Here is a 14,529-nt window from a genome sequence, read left to right as displayed (position 1 = left end):
TTCTTCACCGATTCTTCAGCTTTTGAAGTTTCTTCTTCCTTTGCTGTGAATGTACCTGCACAGAACATTTTAACGAAACCAAGAGGATTTCCATTATTATCAATATAACAACCTCGTTTGAAATCGTATTTCAGCACATGTTTTGCCCTGATACATTTAGTAACCCTTTTGTGCATCTCTTCAATCACATCTGAACTTAGATCTAGCACATTATACTCCAAAACCTTGATCAAATCTTTCTTTTTCTTTCTGGTTTCAAGTTCATGAGCTTGAAGTTTGCTGATGAATTGATTTAGAGGTAATTTTGAAAAATTTGAGTTCTCCCTTAAATTCTTCAAACATTCACCCCATTCAATCGGTAATGCATCTGCAAATTTCTACAATTTTTCAACATTTGACGGGTATATCTCATGATCTTTCATATAATTCAGTAAAACACTATATCGGTCTTTAAGATCCTCCAACGTTTCATCTTTCAGACACACGAAATATTTGAACCTTTTTGCCCAACCATCTTTGCTCACTTTTCTATACCCCTCATCTAGAAATCCGTTATTCCAGTTATTAAATCTTTCGAAATAATAGTTCTCCTGTTCATCAAACATCATTGCCATGTTTCGCAAAACAGAACGACACGTGTTTCTTGACGAATAAGCGATCTAAATGTGACAGAAAAAACGAACCAAACAGCAATTGAGCCAAATAAGCGGTCCAAATAAGCAATCCGGATGACAAATAAGCGATTCAAAAAAAATTGTCTGAATAAGCGATCCAGAAATGATCCAAATAAGCGATCTACAATCAGTGAATTTGGAGCGGTCCAAATCAGTTCGAATAAGCGATCCAAGTACAATCCGACCGAATGAGCGATTCACAATGGTCCGGATAAGCGGTTCCTGATCGTTCGGATAAGCGGTTCTTGATCGTTCGAATGAGCGATTCCTGATCTTTTGAATGAGCGGTTCCTGATCTTTCGAATGAGCGATCCTCAACCGTCCGGATGAGCGGTTCCCAACCGTTCGAATGAGCGATTCAAGGGTAGTCCGATCGAATGAGCGGTTCCTGATTCGACCGGATAAGCGGTCCAAAAGTGAAATTTTGAGCGAACCAGGTTAATCGATCGAATGAGCGGTCCACATAACGTCCGGAAGAGCGGTTCAGAACTGTTCGGTCGAGCGGTTCAGGCTATGTTCGAACGAGCGGTCCACATTCAAATCCAATTTTGATCCACTTAGACTTTGAATTTTGATCTGAAACTTTCTAGGGTTTATCTCGATACTATTTCGCACAATCTGTGAAAAATTGAGCAAATTCCGACCGTGAAATCTTCTCGAATCAGAAAAAGAAGGTGTAGAAGTAAGAAAAAGTGATGAAATCCAGTTAATTTCTGCAGAGAACCTCCTCCTGAGCTCTGATACCACTTGTAGGATCATATTCTGACCCAAACGAGTCGTTCAGAGGCTTTCTCCTTGGTTTCAGGTGCGGAATAACAAGAAACTAAGGTAGAAACAGCAGGCAAATCACTTTAACTACTTGTTTTACTAATATCAGACGTTTACAGCTCAAATCTCGCACCGGCAAAGCTTCGGCACGATTTCTACTCAATATTCTAACCGTTACAACTAGAATCGGCCCAAGGGTATATATAGACCTCTGGGACCGCTTATTGGACAGGCCCAATAAGCGGCCCATACATGTCACTCGAGCGGTTCATGCAACATGTCATATAAGCGGTCCAAGTTGTTTGCCGTTCGAGTGGTCCATACTCTTAATTATCCTATGAGCGACCCTAACATCTAATTTGACCCTATAAGCGATCCAAACAACCTAACACCTATACAATCACTATTTCTCATATATACAATCAATTCTATTGACTCTAAGACTCGAACGAAGATGTAGCGACAGACAACTGCACCAACAGTATCTTCGTCTACCGAAATCGAAATATCGAAAACCATCACGAAACACTCGAAAAGGGTTGCTGATCGAACAGGAAGCATCCTGATCGAACAGGCCAGTCGATCGGCTAGCACTTTCCTGGCCGATCGAGCAGGCCATTCGATCGGAGATCCTGGCCGATCGGATGACACTTTCCTCTTTGGGAGGCCTATAAATAGCCCTGTCATTGTCACTCTTTCTACTTTTGGAAAGCTCTGACCGAACCAGCCTTGTTCTTCACCTTTTCTCAGATTTCTCTCAACTCCGGTAAGTTTTCACTCTAATTCTTGTACGTTTTTTATCATTACATGATTCTACACCTTTCTATCTTTCAAAACTTGATTTCTAACCATGAAATCACCAAGATCTAAGTGTTCTTAGGTGAAGTCATCATGGTGTTCTTGAAGAACATCATACTTTGGCCTCATTCAACCATGGATAGCTTAGATCTGACCGATTTCCACATAAACAAACTAGGATTCGTGAGAATCTTAACATTTTCATGGAAGGATTTCCAACTTTTCTTCAACATTTTACACTCAAAACCTTAAACCGATAGGAACGGAGCTAGAACCAACTAGCTAATCATTCTAACAGTTAAAAGGTTCAAGATTTGGATACTATCTACAAGGTTCACCGATTTCAGGTTAAACATCAAACTACCATTCCGAACAGTTCACCGGCCGGACTTGGGTGATTCCTGTCCGAACCGGTGAGGCAAGTAAGGACCCACGTTCTATGGTTTAACTCGATGTCAGAATACCTTAAAATCATGACAAATAATTAAACAGCCAAGTGTTAGACGAAAGGCCGACCAGGTCAGAATTGCTGGCCGAACGGCTAGGCTGTTCGAACGAACAACCCAGCCGATCGGACATACCAGCTGATCGGCCGGGCCAGCCGATCGGCCGGGCCAGCCGATCGGCTAGCACATGGTTCCACACTTTTCAAATCTCATGAAGTATGCTATTGACGAAGTGATGTTCGATCGAATACGCTACTCGATTGGTAAACATTACTCTTCGGATCATGAGATACTATGCTTCAACACTTAATCGATTTTGCAACTCGTTCGTAGTATGGAATGCCAGCCGATCGAACAGGCTGTTCGATCGAGTGACATTCTGCTGAGAACCACTTCTGAAGTTCCTAACCGATCGGTTAAGCCGGCCGATCGAACAGACCGTTCGATCGATCGACCTGAAAGGTAAGAACACTTCAGTGTTCCCAAATACTACAACGAAAACTTCAAAAGTTCAAACCATCATACACAAACACACTAGAGGAAGAAACAATCCACTCGAATGGTCTAGCCGATCGAGCCTACCGGCCGATCGAACATGATTATTCAAACGGACTTTCAAGCCGAACGAACAGCCCGTTCGATCGAACCTACTGTTCGATCGACCAGGCTGTTCGATCCAGTTACACTTGTTTGCATTTCCGCGTTACTCATCGTTATGCTATCGAACATTCAAGCTAACCCTACTCTCAGCGCTCCCTTCAATCTATAACCAATCACTGTGAGTATACTCGAACCCTTTTTGCTTTAGCACTTTTGGGTGTTACATACGTTACTTATCAAAATCACAATCGAACACACTATTCAAACTATTTGAACGCTAACCGATTGCATGTATTACGTGACTAAATGTATGCTTGTTGTTATGATTACAGGTGGAATGCTGTCTACCTGCCTTAGCAACGTAGTACTATAGTTTGGAATCAGCACCCGTTCACACGGGGGTTGTTAAGGACAATTACTTGCATGGATTACGGTGGTAATCATGTATTGCGAACTGTCTCGGACAGTCAACCCGCAGTCGTTGGTATCGATAGGTCCATGTCGATAATTAACATGCATCATTTCCCTCTGTGTACGTGCTGGTTATGAGTAAACTATTCGAACTCTATATGCTATTATCAAACTTGTACGCTCACCTTTACATTATATGTATTGACTTTATTTTAACGTATGTGACAGGTGTTTAGGATGCTTACTTGCTCTATCTGCTGTGAAATCGAGGCTAGGAAAGAGTCTAGAAACCAAGACAATTTATATTTATGTACTTAAATCTGAGTTGTCGGAACATGCTTTGTTTGAAGGATATCTATTTCTGTAATAGCTAAATTTATCTTATAGGTCACGGTATGGGACGTGATATTTAAACTATTCGGTAATAATAGTTGTTATGGAATTTCTTTGAACAATCTGTTTCGCTCAGTGCCGCGCCCCGATGATTCCGCCATCGGTTGGGGTGTGACACCAGAAGATGAACCTATGCCAAATCTAGCAACCTACCCAGGTTTGGACCTTCTAGATCCCTACTATGATAGCGATCAGTACATCACGGAATTTTTAGAGAATCCATACCCATACCAGGAACCCATGCCCCAGTTCCCAAATCCAGTCCCAGCACCTGCACCCCCAATGAGTGCAGAAAATGTGCAAGAGCTCTAAACTTTCGGAGAGGAGATTTTAGAAAGTAGTGAGAGAATGAGACATGTTGGAGAACGACTCGTCTGGAAGTATGACGAGCGTAATATGGAGTTCTGGATGAACCCATATCAGTAATGGTGGTAGTAGTAGTAGTAGTAGTAGTAGTAGTAGTAGTAGTAGTAATAATAATAATAATGATAATAATAATAATAATAATATAATATATATCATATGTGTTTATGTTTGAAAAAATAAATCTAAACGATAGTTATAGATGCCTACTAGTATTGTAATTTTAAATTCCAGTTTCAGTTTGTATTAGATGCATAATATATATATGAAAGAGTAAGTCGCAATGTCCGACGTTTTTGAACAATATGCGTGTCATATGATTGGTTGTGTTAAATATTATCTTGTGATATTAATACGTGGTAAATGTTTAAAATTCAGATGGACAACGAAGTGAACCAGGAAAACCAGAATGACAATAACCGAAATAATGATAACCCGAATAATGAGAATCCGAACAATGATAACAATGGAAACCCAGTGGATAACAGTGCTATTCAACACATAGTGGCACAAGGAATAATAGATGCGATGCCATATATTATCAAAACAGTTAGGGAAGCGGATAATAAAAGTAATCATAGCAGTAAACGACCAACTGAACCTGAACACATCGTAAACAATGGACCCATTCTTCAAGTGATCATTCCCAAAAGAAGAAGAACCATATCCTATGGTTGTTCTTATAAAGAATTCTGGTCTTGTAAACCAATGGAATTCTCGGGCAATGAGGGGGTCGTTGCAGCTCTACGCTGGATAGAAAAGACTGAGGCAGTCTTAAAATATGGAATGGGGGGAATTTAAGATAATGTTTGCTTCCAATCTGTTTAAGAACTCAGCCTTAGAACGGTGGAACACTATCCTCCAGTCTAGGGGAAGTGACAGGGTTTACAATATGGAATGGGGGGAATTTAAGAATATGGTAGAAAGGAAATTCTGCCCTCCCAATGAAAGAGAACAGATAGCAAATAAATTCCTAAACCTTAGGATGACTGGAGTGGATAGTAAGGGTTATACTACATTATTCTTTGAATATGCTAGAATAGTACCAACCCTCGCATCACCAGAACCTATATCAATCTCCCGTTACATCTGGGGATTAATCAGTGAGATTAGGCATGTAGTCAAGGCAGCTAGATCTCAAACTATAGAAGAAGCTGTAGAACTAGCAAATACCTTGACAGATGAGTTAGTGCGTACATGAGAAGAGGATCAAAGGAAGAACCTAGCTCAAAGGCTTACCCAAGAATTTCGCTCTGGAAATTCCAACCGTGGGAAAAATGTAGGTTCTACTTCTGCACCTTATTGCATGTATTGCAAAAGGAAGCATTCTGGAAGATGCTCCATATATTGCAACTTCTGCAAAATATCTGGACACAAGGAAGAAGACTGCAGGAAGAAACCTAACAACAGGATATGCTACAACTATGGAGAACAAGGCCACATCAAGCTAAACTGTCCAAAACTAGCCCCAGCTACGAACAACAAGAATACTAAAAATGCTAGAGCATTTGTTCTGACTGCGGATGAAGCCAAGATGATTCTGGATGTAATCGCCGGTACGTTTTTAGTTAATGATGTTTTTGCTAAAGTATTATTTGACTCTGGTGCGAACCAAAGTTTTATTAATACTTCATTTTGCAAACTTCTCAATCAACCATTAACTAAACTCCCACAAGAATGTCTAGTAGAAACAGCCAATGGAGAAACCATTAAGATTTCTGAAATCTTATAGGGAACAAGAATAGAATTTTTAAATCAAAAGTTTATTGCAAATCTTTATCCAATGAATTTGGCAGGATTTGATGTTGTGTTAGGAATGGATTGGTTAGTAACCAATAAAGCCAGTATTTTATGTGATCAAAAGTCAATTCAAGTAAATTCACCAAAGGGTGAAAAGATCACAATTAAAGGAGATAAGCCCTCTAGATCTACGAAATTCATCTCTGTGATGAAAACAACAAGTTATATAAGAAAAGGATCATTAGTGTATTTGATTTCCATAACTAACACTAAAGGAAAAGAACTGAAAGATATTCCAGTAGTATCTCAGTTTTCAGATGTATTTCCAGAAGAAATACCAGGACTACCGCCAGACAGGGAAGTTGAATTCAGAATTCACCTGCTACCAGGGACAACACCAATCGCCAAAGCACCTTACCATTTGGCACCCGCAGAAATGCAGGAACTGAAGAAACAGTTAGACGAATTGTTGGAGAAAGGATTCATACAGCCAAGCTAATCGTCATGGGGAACACCAATCTTATTCGTTAAGAAGAAAGACGGATCTATGCGTATGTGCATTGACTACCGCGAATTGAACAAGGTCATGATTAAAAATCGGTATCCATTATCGAGAATCGATGATCTGTTCGATCAATTGCAAGTAGCTCGATTTTTCTCCAAAATCGATTTACGGTCAGGATATCATCAATTAAAGGTACAGGAAGAGGACATTCCTAAGACCGCTTTTAGAACAAGGTATAGCCATTATGAATTTACTGTCATGCCATTTGGTTTAACCAATGCCCCAGCTGCATTTATGGACATGATGAACCGAATATGTAAGCCATATTTGGATAAATTCATAATTGTCTTTATAGATGATATTCTCATTTACTCTAAGAGTAAAAAGGAACATGCAAAGCATTTGCACGCACTTCTAAGTTTATTAAGGAAAAAAAAGAAAATGTGCAAAATTTTCAAAATGCGAGTTTTGGTTAGAACAGGTACGGTTTCTTGGACATTTAGTTAATCATGATGGAATTCATGTGGATCCCACCAAGATCGAGGCAATTACCAAATGGAAAACCCCTGAGTCGCCAACCGAGGTTAGAAGTTTCTTAGGATTGGTCGGTTACTATAGAAGATTTTTTCGAGATTTTTCTAGAATAGTCATTCCCTTAACTAAGCTAACCTGTAAATCTGTTAAGTTTGAATGGGGACCAAAACAAGAAGAAGCTTTTAGAATCCTTAAGCAAAGACTAACCAATGCACACATACTAGCATTACCAGAAGGAACTGAAGACTTTGTAGTCTATTGTGACGCCTCTGAGTTAGGTTATGGATGTGTACTGATGCAACGACAAAAGGTTATAGCCTATGCATCTAGACAACTTAAGAACCATGAAGAGAATTATTCAACTCATGATTTGGAACTAGGAGCCATAATTTTTGCCCTTAAGATTTGGAGACATTACCTTTACGGTAGTAAGTTTACCATTTTCACTGATCATAAGAGTTTAAGGTATGTCTTCGGGCAAAAGGACTTGAGTATGAGGCAAAGACGCTGGATGGAAATACTTAGTGATTATGATTGTAATATCCAGTATCATGCAGGAAAGGCTAATGTGGTAGCCGATGCTTTAAGTCGAAAGTATCATGAAAAGCCAAAAAGAGTACATTCTCTTAAATTAAATCTACAAGTAGATTTAAATGAACATATAAGAAAAGCACAAGAATCAGTAATCAAGGCTGATACTGAAAAATTAAAAGGAATGATTAAGGAATTAGAACAAGGAACGGATGGAATTTGGAGATTCCATAAGAAAAGAATGTGGATACCTAAATTAAGAAACCTACACCACCATATATTAGAAGAAGCCCATAAATCTAAGTATACGATGCATCCTGGAAATGATAAGATGTATCAGGACTTAAGAAAGAATTTTTGGTGGATAGGAATGAAAAAGGATATAGCAGCTTATATTTCTAAGTGTCTAACATGTTCACAAGTTAAAGCTGAAGATCAGAAACCCTCAGGTTTATTGCAACAGTTAGAGATTCCAGTTTGGAAATGGGAATTGATAACAATAGATTTTGTTACCAAATTACCCAAAACAAGAAAAGGCAATGATACAATCTGGGTGATTCTAGACAGGCTAACCAAGTCAGCTCATTTCCTACCAATGAAGGAAACTTTCAGTATGGAACAGTTAGCTAAATTGTATGTAAATGAAATAGTTTCATTACATGGAATTCCTTTATCAATTGTTTCTGATAGAGATAGCCGTTTTACCTCTCATTTTTGGACAAATTTCCAAAAAGCCATGGGAACCAAGTTGAATCTAAGCGCCGCCTATCATCCTCAAACGGATGGACAAAGCGAAAGGACAATTCAGACAATGGAAGATATGCTTAGAGCTTGTGTAATTGATTTCGGAGGCAATTGGGACGATCACTTACCATTAATCGAATTTTCTTATAATAATAACTATCACACGAGTATCAATGCTGCACCATTCGAAGCACTATACGGATGAAAGTGTCGAACCCCATTCTGTTGGGCAGAAATTGGAGAAAAACAACTATCTGGACCTGAGATAGTACAAGAAACAACTGACAAAATCATTCAAGTCAAGGAACGACTGAAAGCAACACGTGATCGACAGAAGAGTTATGCAGATAATAGACGAAAGCCATTGAAATTTCAGGTAGGAGACAAAGTGTTATTAAAAGTTTCTCCTTGGAAAGAAGTGGTAAGACTCATCAAAAAGGGGAAAGCTAAGCCCCGGGTATGTTGGACCTTTTGAGATTATTAGAAAAATAGGACCTGTAGCCTATCAGCTACAACTGCCAGAGGAAATGGCAGGAATACATGATGTATTTCATGTATCTAATCTCAAGAAATGCTTAACTAATGAATCGGTAATAGTACCTCTTAAGGATATAGAGGTAAATGAAGGTAGAGAAGCTTTTACAGATTGAAGACAGGAAAGTCAAGAATCTAAAACACAAGAGATTAGTTCTAGTCAAAGTGAAATGGGACTCCAAAAGAGGACCAGAATACACATGGGAACTTGAATCAGAAATGCAAAGGAAATATCCACACTTATTCCAGTAGATCTCGAGGACGAGCTCTAAAACAAGGTGGGGAGGATATAACAACCCTCCTAAATAATCCAACACCCTAAAAATATTTAGAGTGCCCTAATATGTCCTAAATACCCCGTATACGAAAACGGGCCCCAAATACCTTTAGTTTTATTAAAATTAAAAAAAAAATTAATGGGCTGTCGCGGGGCGCGAAGACCCCTTAGGAATCTTACGCGGGTCGCGACAGATGGGAGATCAGGCCGCACCCTAGGGCGCCACGTGTCAGGACGCGTGTGGAGGCTATGAGTCAAATCAGCCAAGCTAGGGCCTACCCTAGCTGGCCTCGCGGGCCGCGAAGGCCCTGGAGGATAGCTACGCGGAGCACAACGAAGTCCAGAATCAGCCCTATAAAGAGAGGCCTTCGGCCTTCAGTTCGAGTCGCTCATTCTCAACTTTCTCTCTCGAATTTCTATAGTGTAGTCAATATTCTCGGGCATAATACCCCCTAAATAACGCAGTTCTGCCTCGTTGTAAGCATGATAACCCCAGTTACGTATTAGATACGTTGCCCGATTGATCCAGGGTTCCGTAACGGCTGTCGAGGTTCTGCCCGACGTAGTCGTTGGAATGCCGTCTCGGGGAGGGTATTACTAATGTAAATATTGGGTTATTATACTAACGCGTGTGCATTTGTGTAAATTATAGATAACCACCAGGAAATCCTTAAGGAAAACCTAAGACGGCAATGTGAGTAATCTCTTTTTTGTAAACTATTTTTACAAAACCTTAAATATTTTACAATGTGATTAAGCAGTAATTGAGTCTTTGTAATTCTTCAATTACAAAGGTGGAACATGTTACCATTGGACAAATAGTTAGTCAATGGGTAATATGACCCACCAGTCAGGATTGACAATACTGAATAAGTAATTGTGTAGATGTAAACATTGTAATCGCTCTCAATACTGTTAAAAGATAAAACACTTCTTGATTAAACTAGGATTTACTCACCAGTATTTCCCACTGACAATATATTTTTAAACGCGTTTCAGGTAACAAGATGTGAAAGCCAAATAGAAGCCAGTTGGACAGCACTGAAGGCTTGGAAAAGTGGCTATAAAAAGTTACCTAAATAAAGAAGATGTTTTATTTCAATAAAATGAGATTTATCCCTATAAATCAGTTTGTAATTAAAACTTCGGTTTTAACCCAATATATTTATTTATATAAAATGTGGTGTTTTACTCTGATAAAATATTTCCTAACTACGGTTCTGATGTAATTTCCGCTGCCAAATTAATAAACACTGATACCACCGATATTGAATCTCGCGGCCACCCGTTCCCGGGAAAGATAGGGGGCGGGGGTTGCGACAACCTGTAAGGGTTTGAACAAACAGGTGACACCACATAGGTAACGTCCATCCGCCAATTAGCCTTGCGCTGGTGAACAAGCACAAATGATCGTCAGGATCTGTCAATCCATTAAACTTCCCCATGTTGGATGGTAATTTTGCGTGCTCAAGCGGAGCCAGCGCAATTTCCTTGACAAACATAGAATTCTCTGATGCTTCAGCCGGTCGATAGATCAAATTGTAATCATGCTGTCACACCCCGATTTCCACGTGTTTCACCGGTGGGCCCGGTGGGGGATTACCGTGACGTAGTTGGCAACAATATAGTCAAACCACACAATATATAAATGCACAGCGGAAGCATAAAGTTAAATATATTTCAACCTTTGAATGTAAAATCAAAGTATCACAATTGTCGAAATATAATCCACAGAGGATCAAAATAAAATATAAGTATTGTTCAACAGACGTAGGCATCTTAAGCTTGCGAGACTCTTTATTGATGCTAAGGAGAAATATCCAGCCAATTACGCTTAGAACCTGCATTTAATCTTTTTGGGGAAAATACGTCAGTTTACACTGGTAAATACATTCAACCGACACTTTTGTAAAATGTTTAATAAAATTGATTTGAATGTACAAGGCACAAACTCTTTATAACTTGGGATAATTTATAATTAAATCTTGTAAAAGAATTACATGTTACTATGCGTTCGGTCGCCCGGGTCGTGCCGGGTTTAAGGTTAATAGACACGCCATAAAGCATAAAGCTATGGTGGGAAAACCAACGGTTATACCTTTAATAATATAGACACATTACGGGTGTACGCCTACACCCGTGTGTCGGGGTCGTGGCCATTTCGTAAAATGATGCCAAGGATATCCGGGACATGGTCATTAAGCTCCCAAAGGCGTAAAGCCAACAAAACCAATTTTTAAACGGGTCACATTGATAATACCCAACTACTAATGAGTTGGGGTCAATTGCCTGACCAAGCGGTATTTTAAATACCGTAACCCAAGCCCGTATAACGGAAAATAAGTTAAACGTATTTACCTGAGCAAGAATTAATCCTTAATTAACAATGCAAGTTTCTTTTACTGATCTCCTATTCTGGAACGAAGGTTTAAATCAATCCATTAGAATCCTAACGGGTCTTTAATTTAGCCTTAGCTTAGACCGGACAGTTTTAAGGGATAATTACGGCTTAATCGCGTGAAAGGCGAAAACCGGGAATGGAGTGTGATTTGGACCCAACAAGTTCGAAGGCTTGTTTCATATGGGTAATATAATCACACTCTGGATTTTGAGGTCAAAACAATAAGGTTTGACCCGTTTCGGCTAGTTTATGTAAACTAGTTACATAAGCCGAACTGTGCGCGCAAAAGGCGTAACGGGTAACCGTAAGAGTCCTACACAAGTTTCCTAAGTCAATATGCTTTAAAGAGGTTGTGGTATCAGTAGGATACCTTCCATAATGCCCGTAACGAGTTTAAATCCATTATATGCCCCGTGGGGGTATTTCGGTCATTTTAAAGATTATAAAAGAGGTTTCTGAGTTCTACAGGAAATCTGAGTTTTCCGAACAGTTTATAAAGTCCAAAATACTTTATTTATTATTTAAAATCAGTAGCAACTGGAATCGGGTCAAAATACCTTGTAGAACTCAAGTTATGCTCGAAAAGGGTATATTCGGTATTTACCGAACCGATGCCATAACCGCAAGTTATGAGCAGGTTAAAAATAATTAAAAATCTTTAAAAATTCCAAAATATTATTTTACATCTGTGTGTAAAAGGTTTGGTGTCGAAATCTGGGTTTAGATAGGCGTTATGCTAATTGCACCATTTAATTACTAAAGTCTCCGTAATTGCGCTATTTAGCATATCTCCTATTCTGGACCTCGGATTGACGTGAAATTTTAGGGACATGCTTAGAAATCAGTGACTAAGGTTATTGTCCTTTCACATGTCAAAAATTCTCGTTTTAAATTAAAAAGGGCGTTACGGTCAACTTTTAAGCAATTAACGTAAATGTGTTAAAGACTCGGACAAACAACGAACCGGTCACAGAGGGTTATAACATCATGTAACCTGGTTCTAAGAGAGTCCTAAGGCATATCTAAATCATACCAAAACGGGTCAGAACTGAAGTCAAAGCAAAAGTCAAAGTTTTGCGACTTTCGGTTCCGAACCGGGTCAAAACAGTAAATGGTCGGATCAAACAAGCTTAGACTAGTTAATATACTTATTATCATGTTATTTGAGTGTTAAAACAGGTTACACGACATCTACATTACTGATTATGCATAAAATCGCAAAATTGCATTCTGTTGACTTTTTCTAAGCAAGTTTGACTCGACAATCGGACTAGTTAGAGTGGGAATCAGAGGGTGCCCTCTTAGGGGTTAAAAGCCCACATGATTACCAACATATAACCACCTTTGATTCGACAAACCACTGGACCATTTGTGATTTATCGTAAAGTCAATCGTTAATTACGACGGATTGACTTTTAAGCTAAACTATGCAAAAACTAAGCCATAAAGGGTTAGGCATACTTACAGAAGTTTGGTGCACGACCAGAGATGTTAGAAGAATGCTCTTGAGCTCCAGAAGTGTTCAAGAAAGCAGGTTTGAGGTGTGTTTCAAATGTGTGCACTACATGGCCTTTTATAGTGAAAAATTGTGCATAAGATTATCACAACTAAGTCTATAATTGCCCATGGATGATCAGCAGTTGTCCCTGAGTGCTAGGGGGTGCCCATGCTGCCATAATTGCACCTAAGGTCGATTTAAACATCAAACAGTGAATCTGTGCATGTTTTCTGCATCTGGCACCTTGACGCGGCCCGCATTAAGGATCAGGCTAGGCTCACACGGGCCGCCTGAATCCTTATGTCAAGAACCGGATCTTCACATAGCTCGCGGCCCGCCTGAACTTCCTTGTTTCTCTAATGCGGCCCGCCTGAGGCCTGTAATTCAAGATTTTCAAATCTTTTGCCATTATTAGCCTGACCTTTCGGTTTCGAATGGGTAACTTTGCGATTTGGGCCTTGATTATTTACGAATAAGGGCCTCGTGACTTTTACCCGCGCCGTTAAGTCCCCAGTTAGTTTAATTACTATCCGAAAAGCCTTATCTTTCATTGTTGACGCTTCTAACCCCTTGCATACGGAATTGATCATAACTTTCTCGTTTTAGAACGGAACTTCGCGAAATTTATATCGTATATTCTAGTGAGCGTAATTTACTGTTACAAAGCCTCGGGTATGTTAAAGGGTCACTCAGAGGTATAACTTAAACATGTTGACACAATTAACCCCTGTAGTTTGTAATCTCCCACTTTCTTCCGTATTTCGTTCCGTACGATCCATGATTTATCCGTTTGAAGGTACGAGCATCATTTAGAGTTACTGTACAATGTATTTATCCCTCGTTGACATTTTTAACCCTCGAATTTACATACTTTCCATGTTTGTCAACTTTAGTCCTTTATTCTGTATTTAATACCACGTGTAAACTCAAGACACGTGTCAATACATTATTGGACGCAAAATTTCGAGGTGTTACACATGCTCAGCCTCTAGATTATACACCGCACGTACCTTTGGCTTATAACTGGCATGATCCTTCTGTAACCGGTTAAAAACACTTGTTTTATCGTCCTCATCATATGTTTTATCATATTCATCAGTCTGGGTGTCCCGTTTTTGCGACAAACGCGGGCCCAACCTTGAATGAACAGATGAACGTTTCTGAGAGTGCTGTTCTTCACAATAATCTCGATGCCTAGTGCTAGAATGAGTAGACTCATATCTGGTGATAGACTGAGAATAAACCTCCGTGTCTTCTACCGACATGTACGATGGTGAATCATAATGCAATACTCGAGGTGCAGTTGGGGATC

This window comes from Helianthus annuus, chromosome 5 (assembly GCF_002127325.2).
Source record: "Helianthus annuus cultivar XRQ/B chromosome 5, HanXRQr2.0-SUNRISE, whole genome shotgun sequence".
Lineage (NCBI taxonomy): Eukaryota > Viridiplantae > Streptophyta > Magnoliopsida > Asterales > Asteraceae > Helianthus > Helianthus annuus.
Note: the sequence above shows the minus strand (reverse complement) of the source record.